General features: G+C 38.2%; 1 pseudogene; it reads right to left on the bottom strand.

The window, feature by feature from the left end:
- Positions 1-1886: 1886 nt before the first annotated feature.
- Positions 1887-23420, bottom strand: part of LOC135773552 (fibrocystin-L-like) — a 39128-nt pseudogene continuing 17594 nt past the window's right edge.

Here is a 23420-nt window from a genome sequence, read left to right on the forward strand (position 1 = left end):
CTTCTCCAACAGACTCACAACTCACACACCGCAAAGCAATACCTGCAAAAATCACTTCTGTGCCAAAAACAGAAAGATACTTACTCTCTATTGTGTAATCTTAGAAAATAAGGATTTTTATCAGCATTATATCTTATAAAAAGCCTGGTTTAATATTATTAAAAATAAAATGTAAACTAAAATGTAACTAACTTTAGGAATCCTACACATTTTTATGTTAAATTATTTAAAGTGAGTCTATTACAAAACATCAAACTAGTCAGAGCGCTCTTAGAAATTTAATAGCCTCCAGCTCTTTAAAGTTTAAATTAATCATCATTCAGAGCCACATACCTGTGAAGATCTTTTGGGAAACCCACACACTAACAAACCTAACAAAACTTGCTCTTTTATAGTTCTTGCCTTCAGGGTGGAAACAGGAGACAGTCTTTGTTTTTTTATCTTTATCTCTGCCTGTCAATCATGAACATTACTGTCATTCTACAAACACGTTATCTTTGTTACAAACATGTCAACAACAAAGTAAAGATTGCGTTGATTTACGCTAAAAAAACTGGCAGCTGTTGGCATAAAAGAATGATTTCAGAATAATGTAAAGCTTACCTTTATGCGTAATTTATAATAGTGCTTAACCGAAGGCCATTTTATGCCTTTGAGTAAAAATACACTTTCACTCATTTAGCCTAGTTTAAGCCTAAATAGAAAAAGTAATGATTTTTTTATTTAATAAACATATTTTTGTATTATGAGAGACTACTTTAATAATTTAACAGCACTGAAGAAACATATTGTAAGCATATTCATTTAAAACAAATAAAACTCCGTCTGACGGTGGTGACAGTGGCCTCATTACAACATACAATTCCAAAATGTCTACCAGTCAAGTCAATGGCTTCTTGCTTAAACTTTATGAAAAAAATTGGTCCAAAAAATAACAATCCTGAGCACTGTGATGAACAAATATCAAATCATAACTTCCTAAAATACATAAAACCTGACAGAAAAGACAGAAAACCTGACGGTGGTGACATCTGACGGTGGTGACAAAAACCTACTCTTTCACATGAAATAGATGAGTTGTTCACATTAGCAATCTCGTTTCCTCTCTGTTGCTAGCTACTTCAGACCTCTTCTTAAAAATGATACATTTATTTCATAATCTAATCTAATATTTTTTATACAAAGATCACGGTGTTGACATGTTAAGGTTGTCACAGTGGCAGTGTCCAAAAATATGAACAAGTTTAAGAGAAAATAGCAAACACACAGGAGCTTGAGTGATATATTATATGTGTGGGACACATTTTGAGCAATCACAAAATAATAAATATACCAAGGACAACTGATTTGGTAGGCAATGGGCCAGCATATAATCATTAAATTAATAAAAAAATTAAATAAACCCATAAAAGAACCTTACAGTGCAAAGGACCCCCAGATTATAATATTGATTTTTTTCTTCATGAAAATGTTATAAATTTTCAACAGAATTAGCACTTTTCTTAGTGGGAGATGTTTTTGCCAAAGTTTCAAGAATCAGTGATAATTATATTTTTTTACTTTAAGGTGAATGAGTGACAGGTTCATGACCCTGCAGGTGGAGTGTGAACAGATTATTATAACAGCACCTGATTTCTGATTTCCACTTTTATCTTGCTGTCCAAAAGAACAACCACCACAAGCATTCTGATAATTTTTATTGTATATATAAGGCATATACAGCATACAAATATTAATAGTTGATTATAGAGAAATATTAATATTTATTTAAATATTAAAGTTTAAATACATTAAATTTACTTTTGACATTAGAGAACGCTGGTCTAAGCTCTCAGAAATAGCTTAGACATCATGATTATTAAATAAATGATTGTATACATGATTAAGAGAAAATAACAGAGATATATGTGTAATAATAATAATTATGAATTTTAGGGCTAACAGAGAAGGCACATTGTTGATTTCGGGTTCTAAGTTTGTCTGAACAGGAGGAGTAGACCAGTTAACAGCACAAGCAGACACACAGATGGTGATGAGATAAATGGACTGGAGCTCGTGGTGGCAACGTTAGTAGTAAGAGTTGTGGAAGTTGTGTTCGGTGGAACTGGGAGATTTGTAGGGGTTGTAACCGCTCTGACAGTAAATGATCTCGAACCTGCATTCCATTTACTTAAAGTGAATGATAATGTCAAGTTTACACCTGTAGGAAATAAAGAGAGAGAAAGAAGATGACAACTTAGTTACCCAGAAAATCTTGACACATGCAAGAAAGAATTAGCTTAGTAGTAAATAGTAATTAATAAGTAAATAAAGTAAGGAACTGCAACATAACACATAGTTTATTTGTACAGATGACTATCCAAATATTGCTGTTTTAGGTGATGATGATTAAAATCAAAAGACATTTCTTCTAGTGAAATGATTTGACTCACCAGTGTTTAAGATGCTGAGGTCTGTGTAATTTGCCCAGCAGCCACTGAACAGGATGGTGGTGTTTCCAGAAAGTCCCTCTGCTGGATTTCCATTAGCATCTTTGAGTACAGCTGAGATTGTTAAACTCGTCACACCCACAGACACACAGTTACCCTGAAAACAGATATGGCACACACCAGAAAATATTGTGGAATTAATGAAAATGCAGTTTCTTAATTGATCATGAATTTATGATGGTTACTGTGGCTCGGTCAAACATGCATTGCAAACGCTCCATATCACTGATGTCTATTATGTGCACAGCTCATTCATAACAACATGCTAAAGTATGATTGGTGCTTAGCAAAAGTCCTGTACTGACCTCTGCATCCACAGCCATGATGCTGGGCTGCACGCTGAGGGGTCCAGGGTACAACGCAGCCACCGGTTGGACCACAATTATCAGTGAAGACACTGTGCTGACTGACACCACCTGCGGGTCTTCACGAGTCACCTCCTGAGTGGCCACCTTATCAAACACAGGTAAAATAAATAAAACAGTGTGGTGTGCTTTATTATTACTATATATAAACAATTTATGACAGTATACTAATCTATAGGGTGCATGATGTAGCCCTTTTGTGCTTCATATTACATTTCTTGGACACAGTATAGGTTAAGTTTGAATTTGTTGTAATATATAATATAATAATCATTCTGCAATCAAAACCAAATTCAATGTAATGAGTTTTTAATAGCTACTTGTGTCAGTTTTTTTTAAATTCCCACTGCTACCTTGCATTATTATAAAATGCACCATTAGTGAGTTTGATATCATGAGCTAATAAATATCTTACTTGACTCCAGGATGGGTCACTGGAAGGGGGTGGAGGAGTGATCATGTTCAGAGAAGACACATTGAAGCCGATGGATTGACTCAGATTGCCTGATACAGCAGCACGGCCCAGGTCATTAGCAATGCTCTTCAGAACCGAAAACTGCTGGTCGTCTTTACAGAGGTTCAAAATGGTATTTTAGGCATTTTAAAGAAATCTTACATTTAAATTGATGAATAATTGACATTGTTTGGCCTTACCAGTGGTGCTGGTGGTGCTGTTGGTGCTGGTGGTGTTGTCGATGTTGTTTGTGTTGTTGGTGCTGATGCTCTGGATGGGTGGCTGACTGATCTGAATCTCAACCGTCAGTCCAGTCGCACGCCGTCTTCGTGCACTGCTGCCCTCACGAATGATCTTGGTGATTCGAATCATATTCGGTGGTACTTTGAGGAATGCAGCCAGATTTCTGACAAGATTAGGTCCAAAGAACTGGTCCTCAGTCATGGCCGGGAGGTTGAAGGCCACGAAAAGAAGCGGAGAAGTGCGGATCTGGACCGGTTGTGAGCCACGAAGAAGTATGTAAAACATATTGTAGTCTGGGTCAAAGAAGTTGGAACCGTGATTGGAATTAAAACTTGGAAGATATTGACCTGAAGAATGAAGAGAGAAATCAGATAGGATTGAATGAAAAACGCTGATGTGTTGTTCAGGTATGATTTTTTATAAGGAAACTTTATCGGGGATTTTTTATATCGAATAATTGATTTGAAAAAATGCACATAAATGCTACAAATATCTTGGTATGTGTAGCCTACTATGATGCCATTCCTAATAAGATTTGAGTATGTTTTAAATAGCATCTATTGCGCTTTAATAGAAGAAAGGAAATGTGACTATTATACAAATATTGTATAATAGACTGTCAGTGTCACAGTTTGGCTTGTTTAACTAAACCATGCAGAATCGAAAATGTTATATTTATTTTGTGTTGTACCTTTTTATTTTTGTAATTGTAAGTTATTTTGAATTAAATAAAAATATCTTCCAAGTAGGGCTGCAAAGCTCAGTAATGTAGAAAATATTCCAAGTTAAAAAAAATCCAGGAATTAAAGATTTTTTTTCTTGTAAATATTTAGATCTGATTCATCCTCATTTGTGTGCCACAATTCACATTTATTCCTGTGTAATTTACATGGAAAGTTTCCAAAATTCCTGGAATTTGCAACCCTACTCCCAAGCCTGTGGGAAAGCTGTATTAAACTCTATTACTGTACTGTACCTGGATATGTCGGCTCAAGCGGTGTGTAATCGGTGTGACCTTCATTCCATTGAGCATTAGTTGGAGCAACAAAATTGTCGTTTACATACACGTCTAACCGCTGAGGGTTTGAGTAAAATATAGCCACCCTAACAGCCTGTAAAGAAAAGAAGTGCAGGTTAATGCATACACTAAAAAAAACAAACGGTGCTATATAGCACCAAAACTGTTGATTTGAATCGTAACCACAGAAGAACCGTTTTTAGTGCCATATAGCACCGGTGAAGCACCAGTGAAGCACCTGTGTAGAACCATATAGTGCTTTGTAGAACCATATGTGGTGCTATAGAGGTGCTATATGGCCCCTTTATGGTTCTACACAGGTGCTTCACCGGTGCTATATGGCACTAAAAACGGTTCTTCTATGGTTACAATCCAAAGCAACAGTTTTGGTGCTATATAGCAAATATGGAAATAAATGTACAGTTGTCTACAAGGATGATGCCATAGTGGTGTGTTTTCTTAAACTTTTACTATGTTTTGCTGAACATTTCTTAAAACCAAGCACAAATGTTCTTAAAACATGAAACAAAGTGATGTTTTAAACCTTTGCAGAAAATTCTGAATAATATTTTCATAACTTTAGGAAACTTCTCTTAGTGTGTAAGATTAAGGAAAGTTGTCCTCTAGATGTTGTGTGTTTATTGTAGTGTCTATCTAACAGACAAACCTCAGTAGTTTTAGCGTTGAGCATCATAAGTCTCAGCTTCTGTGGTGTTGTGCTGGTGAAATAGATATCAAAGGACTTATTGGTGGCCACAATGCTATGAAACAGAGAGACTCTCTTCCTACAGGCATAACCTGTACACCAGCTGTGGTCTTGTGGGCCTGAGATGAGAGAAATAAGACGTTCACAGTTTAAAATGAAGGAATACAGTAACATTCACAATGACAAGATGATTTGACTGCACCCTGACATGAATGTGTTAGTTGTTTATACCATTCAGTAAATCTACATAAGCGTCCCCCAGGATGGCCACGGGTGAAAGACGTCTTGTCTCTGTGTCTGCGTCCATACTTTCAATAACCAGCATCTGATAATTGAGTCCAAAGCACTTGTAGCTCTGCCAGGTGTTCATGTATGTACAAGAGTCTCTGATCACACCTGTACAGGTAAAACACACACATCATAGATAGAGATGTTAAATACAACAATGATCAAATATTGCTTATGGTTCTTAAGTCTCTAACATCAATGTAAATAATGAAGAAATCTCAGGTTTACCTTTATTAGGAGCTATTTGATTGACAGGTATGCGGCTGCCGTTGAGAGCAGTGAGCATGACTTTAGGGATGCGGTAATCACCCAATCCATGCCGCGGGTCTCCGTTCCACTCGTACTCTGAATACGGCACCACTGCTCCTACTGCACCCAAGAAACTTCCATCCAGATCCTTCAACAGAGTCTTCTTCTTAGCATCACAGTCCATGTCCACACAGGCTGATGGGTTCACTTTACTACAGTAAGAGCAAAGAAAGATGTAGGAAGGTAAGAAGTTAAATTACTTTATATTGTTCTGTTTGGAATGCCTGCAATAACTAAATGATGTCAAAGCGATAATTGATGAACAGTAAGCCTTCAGTTTACCTGAGATCAGGATTATGAATGAACGCTAGAGATTCTTCAGTGCTGTCTATCTTAGAGATCCTCTCAACACTGATTGGATGTTGTAGGTCCTCATTTCCTGGGTTGGTCATGAACATGTAATTTCTTTCAGTGGAACAAACATTCCTGAACCCAACAAATGTTGTATCTAGGGACAGGAACATGATGATTGTCAATTTTTCCAGCTTGTAACCAATTTCATATGTGAATTTGGAGATGTCTCACCAGAGACTGTCATTAGACCGGCTATGGCGTTGTAGCTTGTAAGCCCAGTGTGAGATGCCGTTGGTGCTTGGTTGTGGTCAGATTCAAACGTCGGCCAGCAAACTCCAGACCTGCCACCTGTTGTACACAAAAAATACGTCAGTTATTCCATACAATTAAATGTTGATTTTGGTAATAATTGTAGGGGTGGTTTCCCGGACAGGGAATAGTTTAAGCCAGGACTAGGCGTCAGTTTAATTCGGAAATATAACTAGTTTTAACAAATATGCCTTACTAAAAACATTATAATTGTGTGCATTTTGAGGCAAAACAAAGGGCACTGATGTATATGTCAGTGCAAGTTGTTTTCAGATTGGACAGCTCTACATTTATTTTAATCTAGGACTAGGCTAATCCCTGTCTGGGAAACCGCCCCGTATAGATCATATTTTATCTTAAATGTTCCCCAGTTTGCTATGAAGCAAAAGCATAAATTAAATCAATTGAAAATGATATTAAAACATCAAGTATTGTCAAAAGACATACATTTGTTGTAATGTTTTTGTTTTATTAATCATCTCTGTAGTTCTGTACCTTTAGGGGGCCGTGGAGCCCTGTGGCTTTTGCTGAGTGCAACGTAGGTCTCAGTTGTTGCCAGTTTGTCCAAACAGTTAAAATCAGGGCTGCTGCCCACAACCAGGGCATCCTGAAAAAAGAAGAAAGATATTCAAACGGGTGTGCAAACTAAACATTAATATTCCTGATTATATTCAGAACTATCTACCGGTAGTTACAGTAACTTTGCCATACTGGTTTAATTTTCATTGCCAAAATTATATGTGATAATATTTTGTTAACATCTAATAATTTTCGACTGAACCAGTCTGTGGATCCTCACCTGTACACGGACGGTTTTATCTGAGTATGCATGGCTGATAGATGTAGGACGGTAGATTATAGGCATGATGCCCATTCCATTATCAACCAGGGTCACATTAGATATGTACACATTTATAGATACCTGGAGGTCAAGAGAGGACACAATTTATTTTTATACAGCATAATTTGTGTTGAGTTATACAACACTATGTATATGACACTATACACTATACTGTACTAAAGATGTATTTCATACTTGTACGTAAATGCCAAAATCAAAACTCTTCCAGACGGTGAACCCCTGAATTTGAGAGCAACCAGCAAGTCCGTCTTTATTCATGTAGACTCCATACAGACCACCATGTGCTTCATTCTGACTCCATTGAGCCACTGAACCTGAACCTTTTGACATAAAATAAATCAGCATTAGTAAACATTTACTAATGTTAACAAACACAACCTTATTGTTACCAGTGACTATGACTACTATGACTACCTCTTCATTAAAGCCACCTATAACTTGTGAAACAAATACACTAGAGTCTTATATACCTGGGCAAGGTTCTCCATCAATTCTGAATCCCACTCGTTCATAACCAGCAACAATATTCCCTTCAAGAATCACATTGGTTGCTACATTAACCTAAAACACAAACAGTAATTATTATTTATGTAGTTAATGTCTGTCTTTAACTCTTAATTTCTCTCTTTGGCCACTAACAAAAAGTCTTAAAGACATACTTATTTTTCTGTGATTTTTTTCTTATAGTCTAAATTTCTGTACTGTGGTATAGACATCACAGTATTTTCTTTAAGAAAACAGTACCTCAATAGCTGCATTCCACTCAGTGTTTAAAGTCTCCACTGCACCATTGTAGGATCCTGGCCACAGTGTCATAGTAACCAAGTTTCTCCGGACAGCACTGTTATCGCCCCATATTCTGATTCCTAAACAATAAAAATTATAAAAGAGAAAATCAATTTCAGTGTACTCCATTTAACTTATATTTGCACTGAACAGTTTAGTTGCCACTGTATAGACACCTTCTCCAACAGTGTGTTGGATCACGTTGTCATCAATATTCAGTCCATCTGTTCCAAACACCCCAATAGCAGGAGCAAAGCCATCATGGAAAGCACATCCCTTGATGTAGGACTCATTCGCCACCTATTAAACAGTTATAACCATGTGATTTTAGTGAAGTACTGCAATGCATAACAAAGCATTTGGTGTACAGACAAAAGTCAGGTGTGGGAATCAATATTTTGTTTTCTCACATTTCCCAGGTTCAGAAACGCCAGAGAGTAACGTGGATCTGATGGGTCGGTCCATCCCTCCTGTCCTGTGTGGTAGAACTCAACGTTTCTGATCTGAGCTTTTCCTGTAACACATAATATCACAGGTGAGCTTAAGTTTTACTTACTGTACTAAAGATGTACTGTAAGGATGGTGTCAAATCCTGACTAAAGGGACCCCCCCAAAGAGCTCAGCATGGGTGCCCAGAAGACCCCAAAACTCATCCCTAAACTGTATATGAAATGCTACATTCTGCATGTACAAAGAATCTAAATCTGGTCTTGCTTGATATCATTTGAAATGTCTCGGTGCAAGTGGTACAATGGTCTCACACTTATACAAATATAATTCAATGATAAAGTGTAACAATAAATTAAGCAAAGTACACTCAATGTTGAGAGACACCTCCCACCTTAGGCATGCAAACCAATCACTCATGAGGTGCTGCCCCCTGGGTCCACAAGATCCAATCACAACCTAATTCCTATCATGATTACAATGCTTTGTTCTATTTAGATATTTAAGGAAAGTTTGCAAAAGGTTTGAAGGGATTTTCTATCTTTAGCCAGACCTCCTCCTCCCTATTGTGAGTATTTGGTCAGTATAGTGTTAAGTTGTTTTATACCTCTGTAAGTATTTCTTCTTGTGAAGGTTCCCACCAGTACTCTTGCTCCATAAGACTGTGTGTTCATGGCTGGATACTCCTGTCCAATGATCTTGATGTTTCTGGTCAGCAGACCCACATCGCCTGCAAGCTGATAGCTTCTAGAAGATCCTGGCACACTGTACCTTTGTCCTATATGACCATAGCCATATTGAAAGTTACATTTCCATTACTCATAGTAATAGCAGTGCCTAATCTTGTTATACCTATATTGTTACCAAATAATAAAACACAAAACTCTATTCATCAAAGAAAATGATTACACTAAAGCAACACCTGTTTGCAACAGCATCTTATCAATTGGCCATTGTGGATTTAATAATTGTCCAAGACATAGTCCTAGTCCTGGGCTAAAAATGTTTCAGTGCACAGTACTAACCGATGTGTGTGTATGATACAGGCCTGTCCAGGATCAGTGTGCGGCCATCATCTGAGACTGCACTTATGGTGCGGATTTCTGTCTGCCATGGGTCATAACTGGTGGTGGACAGCAGAATCTGATCTCCAACCTGAAGGTAAAAAAATGTCAACACAAAGCTTGCATTGTTTTATGCGAACAAAGAGGAAAACACATTTAAAGTAAACCGTATAGAGAGCACATTGATATATGTTATATAAGGTACTGTTATATGAATTAATTGCATTTCTTTATCCTTTCATTATTTTCTTTAATTATATCACACTTAGTAGGCCTATTTTACATTGATCGACAGTAAATGGTTGTCTTAGGCTCTCTTAAGTGCGGTTTTATCATGTTTGATGAACATCTGACCTTCCAGTCAACAGTTTCCTCCAGAGAGAGAGTGTTGTTTCCAGCCTGGACTGTGTTGGCCAGTTTAGTGTGAGACACATTGTGTGGCATGCCATAAAGATCAAGAGATCCAAACACACCTGGAAAACAGCAGTGTTTCTATAAATATCAACATTTATAAGACTGCAACTCTAAATTCTCTATGATAGTGACCTTTTATATAACGCCCTTACCCAGCACTTTAGACCCTTGGTTTATTCCAGGCAACAACCAGTCAGGTGTGAGATGGTTTCCTCTCAGTATGATCTGTAGTTCACCTCTGAAGGGTTGATCAGGATATCCAGCAATCAGACGGCCACCCTGGATTAAAAGTAAGCAACCGTTTCTTTCGATAGTCCACTTTAGATATTTTTACTGACTGTAAATAACTTCTTGCCAACTACCAGTCAAAAAAGTATTGATAGATTGTCTGCTTAATATTTGCTAATAATATATGCAGACATGTAGTTACTTATAGTTAGCAGAACGTCTGAAGTGGACTATCAAAATTAAGTAAAATTAGTCCCTTTATTTACTTTAAAGTAAAAATATATAAAATCGTTAAAACAATATTTAATTACCAAAGAAGCAACACTGGATTAGATATTTTAGACTTGAGAATGTAACTTTAGTATTTATTAAGTGTATTTTATGTTCTGTTACTGAACTTTTCTTTTGTCACTTGTTTAAAGTGTAATGTTTCAGTAAGTTAATTTATCACTTAGACAGTGTTTAGTTAAAATAAGTGGTAGGATGCAATTTGGTATCTACTGTATATTCTTACCTGAATGGAGATGTATGTGGCATTCAAAACAACGTTGTTATATTGAGAACCACTGATGTTTGCCGTGCCATTATTTGTGTCTGGAATCATCAGAACTCCAAATATTGTCAGCTTGTTCAGGGAAGGAATATCAATGTCTACGATCACACACTTCCCTGAAAACATAAAAAAACATGCAAAACACTAGCAAATTAAGATGACAGCTTTATCAACTCATACTGTAACACATGCACGGCATATCCGTACAACATAACCAGATAGAGAAGCGTACTGCAAATCCTCAAAACAAAACCAAATTCTGGAACATTCTGCAAATCCACACAACACAAACAAATGCAAGCAAAGAATTTAATTATGTAAAAATTACCCATTCATGTCTTCCTTTAGTGCATAAGCAGCAAGGTAATATAAAATGTCAATTCATATTTACCATAAAAGGGAAAAAATCAAGAACATTAAAGTTATTGGTTTATACATTACATGTACGGTTTTGTGTTTTGAGTTTATTTTTTTGCAATTATCCGAAAATCTATGGGGAAAATTAATGGGCTGCTTTTTTGCGAACCAGTGTCTACCTAACTTCCGTGTTGGACTATGAAAATATGTAATTCCTGCGGCACTCTGTTGTTTCTGTATATAAAGACTTAAAGGGACACTCCACCTTGACTTTAAAATTCACATTGGATGAATGCCTGTGTAATTTAAAATGTAAATGTTTCTTGTGAAAAAGTCTATTTTCTATTTTAGGTTTGAAACATTTTACTTAAACAGCCCTTTTTACTAGGGGTGCACCGAAATTTCGGTCGCCGAAAATTTCGGCCGAAAATGGCATTATCGGTTTCGGGCCGAAATAAAAAATCCAGCCAAAAATGTAAACCGAAAATGAATGTCAACCGCGCCCCTCCCATCTGTGCGCTAGCGCTTGGGTTTCACTCACGGTGATAAGTCGTCTCCCACCCCTCCCTTTCGTGCTCAAGAAGGTTTCACTCACGGTCGAGCTGTTTGCAGGCATCTGCAAAGATTAAGCATGTCTTGATGTGTAAACTTTAGAGAGAGTCGCGCTAATGTGTCTCATACTGTAATCCATTAACATACATTTGGCGAATAAAGCAATGAAATACAACGTAACGTTTTTATGTGGAGCGACTGTTGCGCTGTTTGGGCTGTTTCACCCTCGGTCTCTGTATGTGCATGTGTTTAAGTGCCCTCGGTAGTGCACATACGAGAGAAACGCGTTTAAAAAAAAACAAACATAAAATCTCGCTGTTATTGACAGGGCACATATAAACAAAATTCTCTCCACAGTATTCTTTTTCTAATAAAAACATTTGTTTATGTCTTAAGTGTATGCATAGATTACAGTCAGATTAACCTACTTAAGTCTGTGTCATTAATGTTAATCAAACAACCCATGAAAAAGAGACAAATAGCTCTAAAAAATAATTATATATTTAATTGATTGTGTTATGATTCATTTAATTTGATTTCTGTACCCTATGCTAATTTCAGACCTTATTAATGTACAACTTTGTTCTCTTTTATAAATGTTTGCAATTTCTTTATTGTTTATTAGATTTTTCCCACCTGCTTTTTGCTGATCCGAAAAATAATCTGATCTGTGCCTCAAAAACTGTATGTGATCCGAACTGTGAGTTTTTTTATCCGTCACAAACCCCTAGTAAAGTTAGTACACAGTGATGGCCATAAATGCAATTGTACTAATAATTGGCATAATAATTTATTTCGGTGTTTCGGTTTCGGTTTTTCGGCCTTGGTTTCCTTTTTTCGGTTTTCGGTTTCGGCCAAGAATTTTCATTTCGGTGCATCACTACTTTTTACTGTTGCTGCACAGGATTTGTAAAGTTGCTTACCTAATGGAATCACCACATCAGAGCCTGTTTGTGGTACAGCAAAGTTGTTTTCAGGGCTTGATCTCCAGAAAGATGTGTTTGACCAGGGAGTACATCCACTGCTGTATATATTTTAAAAACAACATATAAAGTCTAACAACATATAGTACTATTCAAAAAAATGTGCTGAGCAAGTGCACTTGTAAAACATACTTGAAGTATTCCTGTCCGGGCAAAGAGGTGAAATTGTCTGATGGTGGAGAAATTGGAGGTCCATCTGTTGTATCTGGTGTAATGCACTTTGGATAGTAACACTGATACACATACAAGTCTATATATCTGTCTTTAAGCGACCGGTCCACACTGTGCCTCCTCCTCCGGCTAGCTGCATGATCTCTTCCAGATACTGCAGTCAAAATATAACAAATGTTTCATTTTCTGTAGGCCTGCAGCATAGTTAACTTTTGCTTTGTATGATTTGACATTACATTGGCAAATGTTTTATATGAAAGGATGAGTATTTTTACCCATGTAATATAGGCTGTTTGAAGACTCGTTAAAGTACCAGTCTCCATTTACATTCACAGCAGGATCCAGTGGCTGGGAGGAACCATTTCGGTAATCTATAATGTGGAACCAGTCAGGCGTTTGAGTAAAGTTGTGATTCATAATGATATAATCCTCTGGCTGTCAAGGAGTGAAAGAGGTACAGAATTAGACTAATAAATTTTATAAAAGACTTATTATTTTGGTTAGTTTTACTTTTAAATATTAAAGCTGCTTAAATATTTTACTTTTAACAGGGGCGTAACTATCGGTAAGCAGGGTAAGCGTTGCTTACGGGCCCGGACCAATCAGGGGCCCGCCCGACTGGAAGAATTTGATTGACAGCCGGCGGGCCCTATCACATAATCGCTGCTATCCGCTGTTCCCAGGCTTTCTCACGGGTTTTCAATAGGCAGCCGGATGACGTCAAAGTTCCGCGAGAGCGATTTAAAAGCAAACTCCTCCGTATGGTTTCGCGAATCACTCTCGCGGTAGTTTGACGTAACCCGGCTATCAATTCTTGCAGCGCATAAAGTCGAACAAGCCATCGCCCAATGAAATCACCGCTAGCGATAGAGCCCAACCAATCACAGCCCAGAGTTTCTGTGCACGTTTGAAATCGGCTGGTTTGTATCTTTTTGTTTCTTAGCACAAACAAGAAATGATAACGCTTTAAATACCCAAACACTACACCAGACACCTAAAGCAAAGCACAAAGCGCAGCAGTAAGTAAACAAATGATTTTTAACGGTATGGATCGATCCTACATATGTAATGATTGAGCTGTGTTTTGTCTGAAGTTTGTGTGCATCATGCCATCCAGAACTGAAGCCCGGAAAATGCCTCTACAAATTATAATGTGGTTATAATGTAACGCTATAGCCTATAATGTAAGTGAGCATCTTTTATATGTATTTAGACCTAGGTGTATGTGTGTGTAGTCATAGCAGTGAGTAACAATATGTTATAGTGTGCTGTCACCAGCAGTGTTTTTTCATATGTTATGGTGCGCTGTCACCGATGTTATGTTTTTGTTGTGGTGCGTGTAGGCTATTTCTGATTTTGTTAGTCATCTCATGTCTCTATGATACTGTCCTGTCCCATTCATTGTAGCCTGCTTGTGGACATTGCGTAATCACGTGCTGTAGTAAAGGGCCCGCCTTGATAATCCTGCTTAGGGGCCCGGTGTTGGCTCGTTACGCTACTGACTTTTAAATATTTTATACAATAAACAACAGCATATGGGTCTGGAACAAAATGATGATAAGTAAATGATGACAAAATTTTTATTTTGTTACTTGATTGCACATCAAATTATAACTGTTGTGTAGTGCACACACTTTACCTTAAAGCCGTAGATCATTCCACTATATGAGATGCTGGTGACTTGGGAACCACGCTCAAAGTACCAGTTGTAGGTTTGGTTTGAAGGCACCAATGCCATCCAGCCATATGATTGTGTCACAAGTGTATAAAGGAAAGGTAACACACATGACCCTAAAGGGAGATTTAGTGTAAATCATTACAAATTACATGAAGGCAGAGTAAATTAAGTAAGACATCTGACAAATGCACACAAATCTTTATATCTCAATAATCCCAAAAGTTGAATTTCAACCTACCAAAGGAGTTGGTGAGATTCACTTTGTTATACCAAAGTGAATATGGTGAGGGACTGTAGAAAACCAGCCGATTGAAGTTAATGGTGTTATCACAAACTGCTCCAGGAACACCAACACTCCAATCTGCTACTTGAGAGCAGTGAGTTGGGTCGAGCAGGTTACTCATTGGCACCACCTTAGAGTTAACTTTGCCTTTATTAAAATAACAAGAAAATGTTACTCAGAAGCTTGTCTAGTTTAATCTGTGAAGTGAAAGTGACGTAATGACCAAGATAGACAGAGACAGACAGAGAGATAGACACATATTCCAGTCTTTAAATTCCTAACCCCCAACCATTTCTCTGGAGGAATACCAAATAATAGACATTTTAGATATTTCAATCATCAATAAACACATCTGGCTTATTAGTAGTAGTAATAGACCTGAATTATGCGTCTCCTAGTTTGAAATAATATCTAGAGAACTGTACCTGTCAGGGATCCATCGGTATCTACCAGCACCACCTCGTGCTCCCATCTGAACCTGGCCTTATTGGGTGACTGATAAAATCGGATCCCACTAAATTTTGCGCTCCAGCCTCCACAGTGGGATGTGCAGGTTTCAATGATTTCTGCCACCTTGACAGCTGCGCATGTTGACCGGTTGAAGTTCACAAACTTGGTGTTGATGACACTCATACCATCATCCAGAGGCAGAACAATACCATGTGTGGTGCAGTAATCATTTCCCAGTCCCAGCTCATCCACATGTCCCACAATTGTGCTGTTGACCATGGCTGCACCTCCTTCCAGCCCCCATCCACTGACATAGTCCCATGTGATTCTCTTGGTCTCCACTCCTGCTTTTTCATTATTGACCATGAGAAACTCACTGAACTGCACAGCTCCAACATTCACCCACTCAGCACCTTTCTCATTGTTCCAGGAGGTCAGGCGGCGGAAGACTGCTGGGGCTGGTGTACTGGAATAGCATGGATTATTCTGCACAGGGAAATACTCTTGGATCCACAAGCCATACCAGCCCTGTGAATGCACAGTATTGTTGAAGAACTCTCCAAGTGGAACTTTATTCGGACAGATGTTGGCATCATAAGATGGACCATCAGGACGATAGGGCATGGGGTACCAAAAACCAAAGTGCGTCCCACCAACCACGGCATTATGTCTGATGATATTGTTTGGGTTGGTTACCCAGTATGCAGCTGGAGTCACATCATCATTTAGCAAACTTGTGCTCTGTCTTACAAATACGGCCAAATTGTACTGCAAGATGTTTCCGGTCTCAATGCCATCTTCAATAAAGAAAGCAGCACCCTTAATATCGTAGATGACATTACGCTCCACCAGTAAGTTGTGGGTGTTGCGGATGGTCACAGCACGATTGTAAGATTGATGTATGGCACAGCCTCGCACGTACGACTTATTTTGAACATCACCCATTAGATGCCAGTGGATCGGGTAGCGGCCCAGACGGAACCCCTGTCCAGCATGGTAAACCTAAAGAAAGGTGGGCAATAACAAAAATAATCCCTTGATGTAATGTAATTCAAAAAGACTTCTCCTAAAGTTCCTAAATCATTTGGATTTGTGTACACTCATTCTTCAAACTGTTACCTCAACATATTCAATTCTGCCTATTGCCAGGTTTTGGTTTGGTTGTGGTGGGTGGAACATGATGCAACCACCAAACTCATCACTTCCTACTTCCTCACCAAATCTCCCCTGGAAACATGTCTGCACCGCAAATTCCCCTGTAAGAAAATGTGAATGTATGAATAGATTTAATGTTGTGTGAGCTTGTCAAATAGTAATGACTTATTTCTGTCCAAGACAACAAACATCCACACCTGTGTCAAATCCAGCAGGGCAAGCTGGTATCAGATCATTCCACTCCTGGTTGTTGGATCCACGGACAACAATGTTTCTGGTAAGAAGTCCCACCTCTGCTCTTGCTTCAAAAACAGTCCCATTGGCCAAAGTGACAGACACACCCAGATGAGTGTAGGTCAGGGGTTCGGTCAGTGTGAGGGTCCTGCGATCAGTCGAAACTGCGGCAATTCTTCTCAACTCATTCTCTCTCTGGCTATGACTGTGGATTCATATAATTTGGTCTATTTTTAAATCAAATTATGTGACGTGAAAAAGCTCATAAATTAAACATGTTCAGTCAAAGGAATGGTACTTTTTGCTGTTAAAACCAAAGAATACATTTTACAAGACAGTACAATGGTATGAGGAAGAATCTAGAAATGTGACAATTCTCTTTGGGAGGGGCTCTGTTGTGAGGAACTTGCCAAACCTTAATGCATGAGCTATAGCTGAAACAACCTGTGAAGTGTTTTTTATTCAGCTCAAGAAACAAACTTGATGGTTTGAGTTGATTTTAATGAGTAGAAGTCATGTGTAATCATTGGACAGAAATATGTGGTTTTTCAGTTAAATCAGCCTAAAATCATTAGGAGTGCATTTATACTGTACCTGTCCCCTGTTGAAGCAATGACAATTTCATCTCCAGTTTTCCAGTTGACAGCATCCATCAGTGTGAGAGTACTGGAGCCATTCTGTGCTGTCTGGGAAAGATGAGTCCATGGTACAGGTACTGGGATTCCTGGAGAAACAGATTTTACACACTATGTTGTCTGTATCAAGGAAACTTAGCACTGCTTTGAAGTCAACCGTAGGGCCTTTTTGACTTCATTATATGGATCTTTAAAATGTTATATTTGTGAGGAACCTAAGTTCATTCCAGCCCAGGTACATGCTGTCATTATTAAAGCAGACAGTAGGTGACATACACAGAATAAATACTAAGACACTTAGAAATGTTTAAAGTGTTCTTACAATTAGGATAATATTTAGATGAAACCGTAAGCACTCTACTTAACAAGCAGCATACCATGCAGATCCAGCACTCCCTCTCTGACACCCAGGGTCTTGGTGCCATAGACAGGAAGTTCTTTAGATCTCAGGTGTCCATGCAGTGTAATGATGGCCTTATGCTGGAAGGGCTGCTGCTCTGTCCCGATCTGTAAAGCTCCACCATCTGTGATCAGAATGTTCTCCGCCTGTAGCTCAATATCTGCCTCATCAAAAATCAGCCGTCCACCTTAAAGGAGATAAAACATTCATAAGGATATTGATGAATAGTATGTATTGGTGAGATAGCCTACGATTATTACAGTACTTGGGCATGGTAATAATGTCTCACCCACTTCCCCCAATAGCCTTAAACAACTTTTTGGCTAGGACTACAGTACCTGGCAACTGTTAAAGCAGACATATCATGCTTTTAAATCTGTCCTTTTTACATATAAATCATCTATTTGTGGTCTATATAAAGCGAAACTGCAATGCTTGGGTCTGAATTCCTCATTATTATAGCTGTCTTCTAAACACTACAAATATACAACAAAATGCATTTAAGAGCTAAGAAAGTGGATTTAGCATGATATGTCTCCTTTAAATCATCTAATTCATATTTAAAACACACGTTGTTACTTTAACTTCAGGATCGTACGGTCCTACATTTTACACTATTATAATGCTAAGTATTAATTCCAATCATATTTTAGAAAAGTAGTCATGTTTCATGATTGGTTGTCTTTGTGATCTAGTGTCTCTTATTATGTTGTACTCTTATTTGGACTGTAAAATATAGTTTTTCATGCCATAGATTTATAAAGGTTGTATTTATCTAAATGAACATACCTTGGATGAGGAGCATCTTTAGGACAGGGGTGCTGGTGTCCAACAGGATGGTCTGACCAGGTGTGATTACAGCAAATGTGCCTTTCTCAGGAGGTGAGTCTCCACCCCATGTATAACGAGATGACCATACGTCAATGTAGAAGAAATCAGCATGATCCTGAAAAACAGAAGAAACATCTCAAGCAATGGTTGAAACTAGAGATGCGACTATTCAGACTGATTTCTGCCGATACTGATAGTTTGTTGGTTATATTAACTTGCATTAACTAAATTCTGAAGATTATATTTTCTGAATGCTATTCATTCATATAATGACCATTAATACTGAACATTAAACTACTAATGTTTCTTTACATTTTCTATACACAGAGTTCAAATTCATTGCATTTTCCTGTTCTCTTTTGATTGACAGGATATATCTGCAATGACTATCGGCTGTTTTTAAATTATTTGCTGAAAGTGTGAAAAATTGCTTTTATCAACTGATATCAATTATTGGCTTATGAATCTCTCATATTTAAATGTAGTTAGTTACTTTTAGTGTGATCAAGAATTAGCTTAATAGATTTTGGCTGATCTTCAGGTATCATAAACCTTCTTGGTTAGTTTGTAGTTCCTTTTTATTTAGGATGGGCCAACTATCTGTTATTAAATATTCTGTTACCATTCTGGCGATTCCTCTGTTTCCAAACAGGACTCGCACTTTAGTTTCTTGGGATTTTGGTTGAGCATTGGTCACACAAATAATCTGTGTCCCATTGGCTGACTCAACATCACAGACAGATCCCGCAATAGTCACAGCAACTTCACTGGCATTTGCACTAAAGGTTAGACAAGGAAAGAAAGAGAAGTTTAGAATTAACTCCTTAAAAAATATAACCAGCACTAGAGCCTTTAAAAGTATTTGCAATTAAGAAACGTTTAAAATGATGTGTAACTGCTTTACATAAAATTAAAGATCTCTTATAGAAGTAACTTGTCTTTGCTTTGTATGACAAGTAAATAAGATGAGTTTGCACCTGAAGCCTGATCCAGTGATGGTGAGTCTGGTGCCTCCGGCTGTTCCCCCTCTGCGTGGTGTGACAGCACTGATAACAGGGGTTAAAGAGGATCTGTATGTGTAGCCGGTTGTGAGGTTGACTTTGTTATTTCCATTCATCACTACAACCTCACAGACCCGATCTGTTTCATTTCCTGCAAGAGAAACATAACATGTATGGTATGTATTGATTCAAACAGATCTGTTTTTAAGTGATCTCCATCCAACTGTAATGTTTACACCAAATTATTGACTTTTAGTATTCCCAGAAAAACATTTTTATAGTACAAATTTATTTCAGGGCACATACAATCTACAGTGTTTAATGGGAAAGTAATGAATACCATTGTTGTACGGGACTTCACAGTACAGTTGGGTAGATGTGGAGATCTGCACGTTTACGTTACACTCTCTATTACAAATGAGGACTCTGGTGGAGTTTGGGTCGAATCCAGAACCTTGAATGGCAACAACAGCTCCTCCAGCATAGCTTCCTAAAGTAATACAGAACAAGGGTTAGTGTCTTGTTGCTATATAGTCTTATATGAATTATATAAAGGTCGCAATGTCAAAATTGCCTTTACTGTAAAAAGTTGGATGAACTTAAAAATTACTTCAATTGATGACACCTAAACATTTTTTTTCAACTTAAATTGTCTTCTTCTTAGGTGTTACCAATTAAAGTAATTTACTGTAGGCCCAACAATTTACAAAATTATTAACAGGATTAGGGCTGAATACACCTTGATTTGTAAAAAAAAAAAACTTTAATAAACTTTATACTTCCTGTTTAAAATCTTGAATTTACAGTAGATGAAAATTGAGATACATTACATTGTAAATACGATATACAGTAGCAGAGAAAGTGATTACCTTCATTTGGTGTGACACCTGTCAGCAGCAGTTCATAGCTGAAGACAGACTGTGTCAAGGCATGACCTTTGACCTGATGGTATAACATAACTGGAAACGTCCCTCCTGCGTGTTCCCCAACAGTGCACAGTAACTGTGTGTCTGTAATGGATGTCACATCACAATCCACACCATCAATCTCCACTGAGATGAGCGCTGCATCTGTGCCAAACCCTGAACCAGACACAGTGATCTCTGTTCCCACAGGACCTGTGACGAATAGGTGTTGTTATTATGAATATTATGTTTCCTACATTATGCTTGGGATTTTTTTTACAAGTTTTATAGTCTCTACTTGGTGAACATCATACAGTAAGTCTGATTGCTTACAGATGTAATCCTCATTAAGGATTAATTTATAACTGTAGGACATAAGTCTTACCTGTTACAGGGCTCACTGAGGTGATGTTTGGAGTTTGTTCAGTAGAGTAGTTGAAACGTTGACGTGGGTAGTGAACGTTAAACACCCAAATATCCACCTGCATAAGTCCTTTTGGATGAGGAGGTGTCAAACATTTCACTGTGTCTGGGGTCACTTCCAAAATCAAGCATGGGAGGGTACCATCAAACATCACAGTGGTGTTTCCTTCCACAAAGCCATTTCCTTCAATCAACAGTGGAGTTCCTCCACCAATGCTTCCTGATGTTGGTTGGATGGTGGCCTGTGGTGTGCTGGTCAGGTTGAAGATTCCTGTGGCGAGACCTTTGCTCATGACCACTACCTGTAGGGTATGTGTGCCAGCGGGCAGGGCACCAACTAAAAGTGTGATGTTGTTATCTGTAACCCCTGTGACTTGTAGTGTAATATCATCTGCAGATACTCTCAGATCAGCTGTATTGTTCCCAAAGCCGCTGCCAGTGATTAAAACAGTAGTAGAGTTTCCAGTAACAGAGTCAAGTGACACACTGGAGACAACTGGTGCAATAGATGAAGAATATTGAAACATGCAATCAGAACTGCAAGAGGAAAAGATGCTGTTAACGTAAACCACAACACTTCCCCTGCGAGCCTGAGATGGTGAGGTGTCGCACACCACATGGGAGTAGTTCATGAAAACCACGTCACATGGAGCGTTTGCTACCATAACAGATGCATTCAAGAAACCAGAACCTGAGATGAAGAGACGTGTGTGGCCGGTCGTACTGCCCACAGAGGGAGAGACAGAATCAACCACAGGAACAACCACAAATCTGCGGTCATACTCTTTTGGCATTGTCATGATGGCTGTACCCAGGTTGTTGACCCGGACGGTTATGGGAAGGGGGATGCCCAATGGACCACCTGAGTCAGGACTGAGTCTGCAGTTAATCTCAGTGGAGGTGCTGTTGATGATTTGACACGGGTTACCTCCAACTTTGACCTTTGGTTGCCAAATAAAAACCCAAAAAGTTAATTTAGTTTTTTTCCAAATAGTATGTATAAATTCATCTTTGCAGCAAACAATAGTGATGAGACATAATGAGATTTAAATAATAAAAATAAACATAATACTTAAAAAACCTCTGATGATTGGATCAAAAAAAAAAATCTAGGTTAGTTTCAACATCTGAATCTCACCTCATTTGCACAGGCCGTGTTGCTGAAGCCAGATCCCAGGATGTTGATGATGTCATGTGTGGTACCGTGGTCAGGAGTAATCTTTTCTACAGTGGGACTGGCACAGGAAGTAAAACTGAAGTACAGACCATCAGAAGTCTCCAGCTGATCTTGGACACAGTCAGTTGTGCCCACACACTCAGACTCAGATGAGTTTATTTGTCTTGAAGCTGTGGATAAGTAAAATGAAGATTGGTTGTTTTGTTAGGAATTATTTGTTAAAACAATTATATTTGTTGATGCTACTAAAATAAAAAAGTAGTCTGTACATGCTACAGCTTTAACATTAAATGTTGTTATTGTACCTAAATTCACAGAGGCTGTTATCCCAGCTATAGACACCTGAAGCCCAACCGTTTTCTCCTCCAGCGGCCTGACGGTGACTACGCCCTGTAGCGTCTTCTGGTTACTGGAGTCAATGTAACCACTGCTATAGTAATAAACTCCAGGAGATGTGAAACGATATCCGAAAAAACCTTTAAGGTAAAACACAAACACAAAGAAAAGTAGTGTCAGATTTCCCCCCTCAAACAAACTGACATTTGGTCATCAACACGTATTGTCCTCTTTATTTCCTTTACTGGAATGCATACCGCAAATGGTATTTTATAATTCAATGATTATCGCTTTATGGGTTTCGTATAGCACATCACACATTGTATTATATACAATGACTGGCAAGCTGGTGTATAATTATGCTGGCATAAATAGGCACCTTGAGTTTTGTTTACCTTAACTTTAAAACTTCTGCCAAAACTTTTCTCAAGATGTAACGAAGAATTGTTTATGCACGTTAAGGTTTTTACCTTGTATGTGTGAATTATTTTGCATTATATTTCCTCTAAATAGAATTTTTTAACAAAAACGATATTTTCCTGGTGGAACCAATTAACAGCACTTTATACAGAAATTTGGATAGACCATTGTTAAAAACAAAACAAAACAAAACAAAACAAAAAATTTAAATATAATGACTGATGTTACAAGATAGATTGTGAGATAAGTGGTGATATAGTTTTTGTACCTCTGGCGGTTTTGGTGTCTCCACTACTGAAGACAATGCCATCATATTCAGTACTGCTGGGACTGGACACACTGAAGACCCTGTAGCCCACATCAGAAACAAAAGCCGGAGCTTCCCAGCGCCAAACCACTGTATCTCCCACTGAGACTAGAAGTGCAGAGGGACTCCAGGCGTAACCCTGACCATACACTGAACACATATACAGTTCAGTATGATTTAAAGTACTAGTATACTGTACACGCACAGTGGCGGTTCTACACGGAGGCCAAGGGTGGCCCGTGCCTCTGTAGACATGTCCCTGGCCACCCCCGTGGCCACCCCGTGCTGACCAA

The sequence above is a fragment of the Paramisgurnus dabryanus genome, chromosome 19 (genome assembly GCF_030506205.2).
Source record: "Paramisgurnus dabryanus chromosome 19, PD_genome_1.1, whole genome shotgun sequence".
NCBI classification, from domain to species: Eukaryota; Metazoa; Chordata; class Actinopteri; order Cypriniformes; family Cobitidae; genus Paramisgurnus; species Paramisgurnus dabryanus.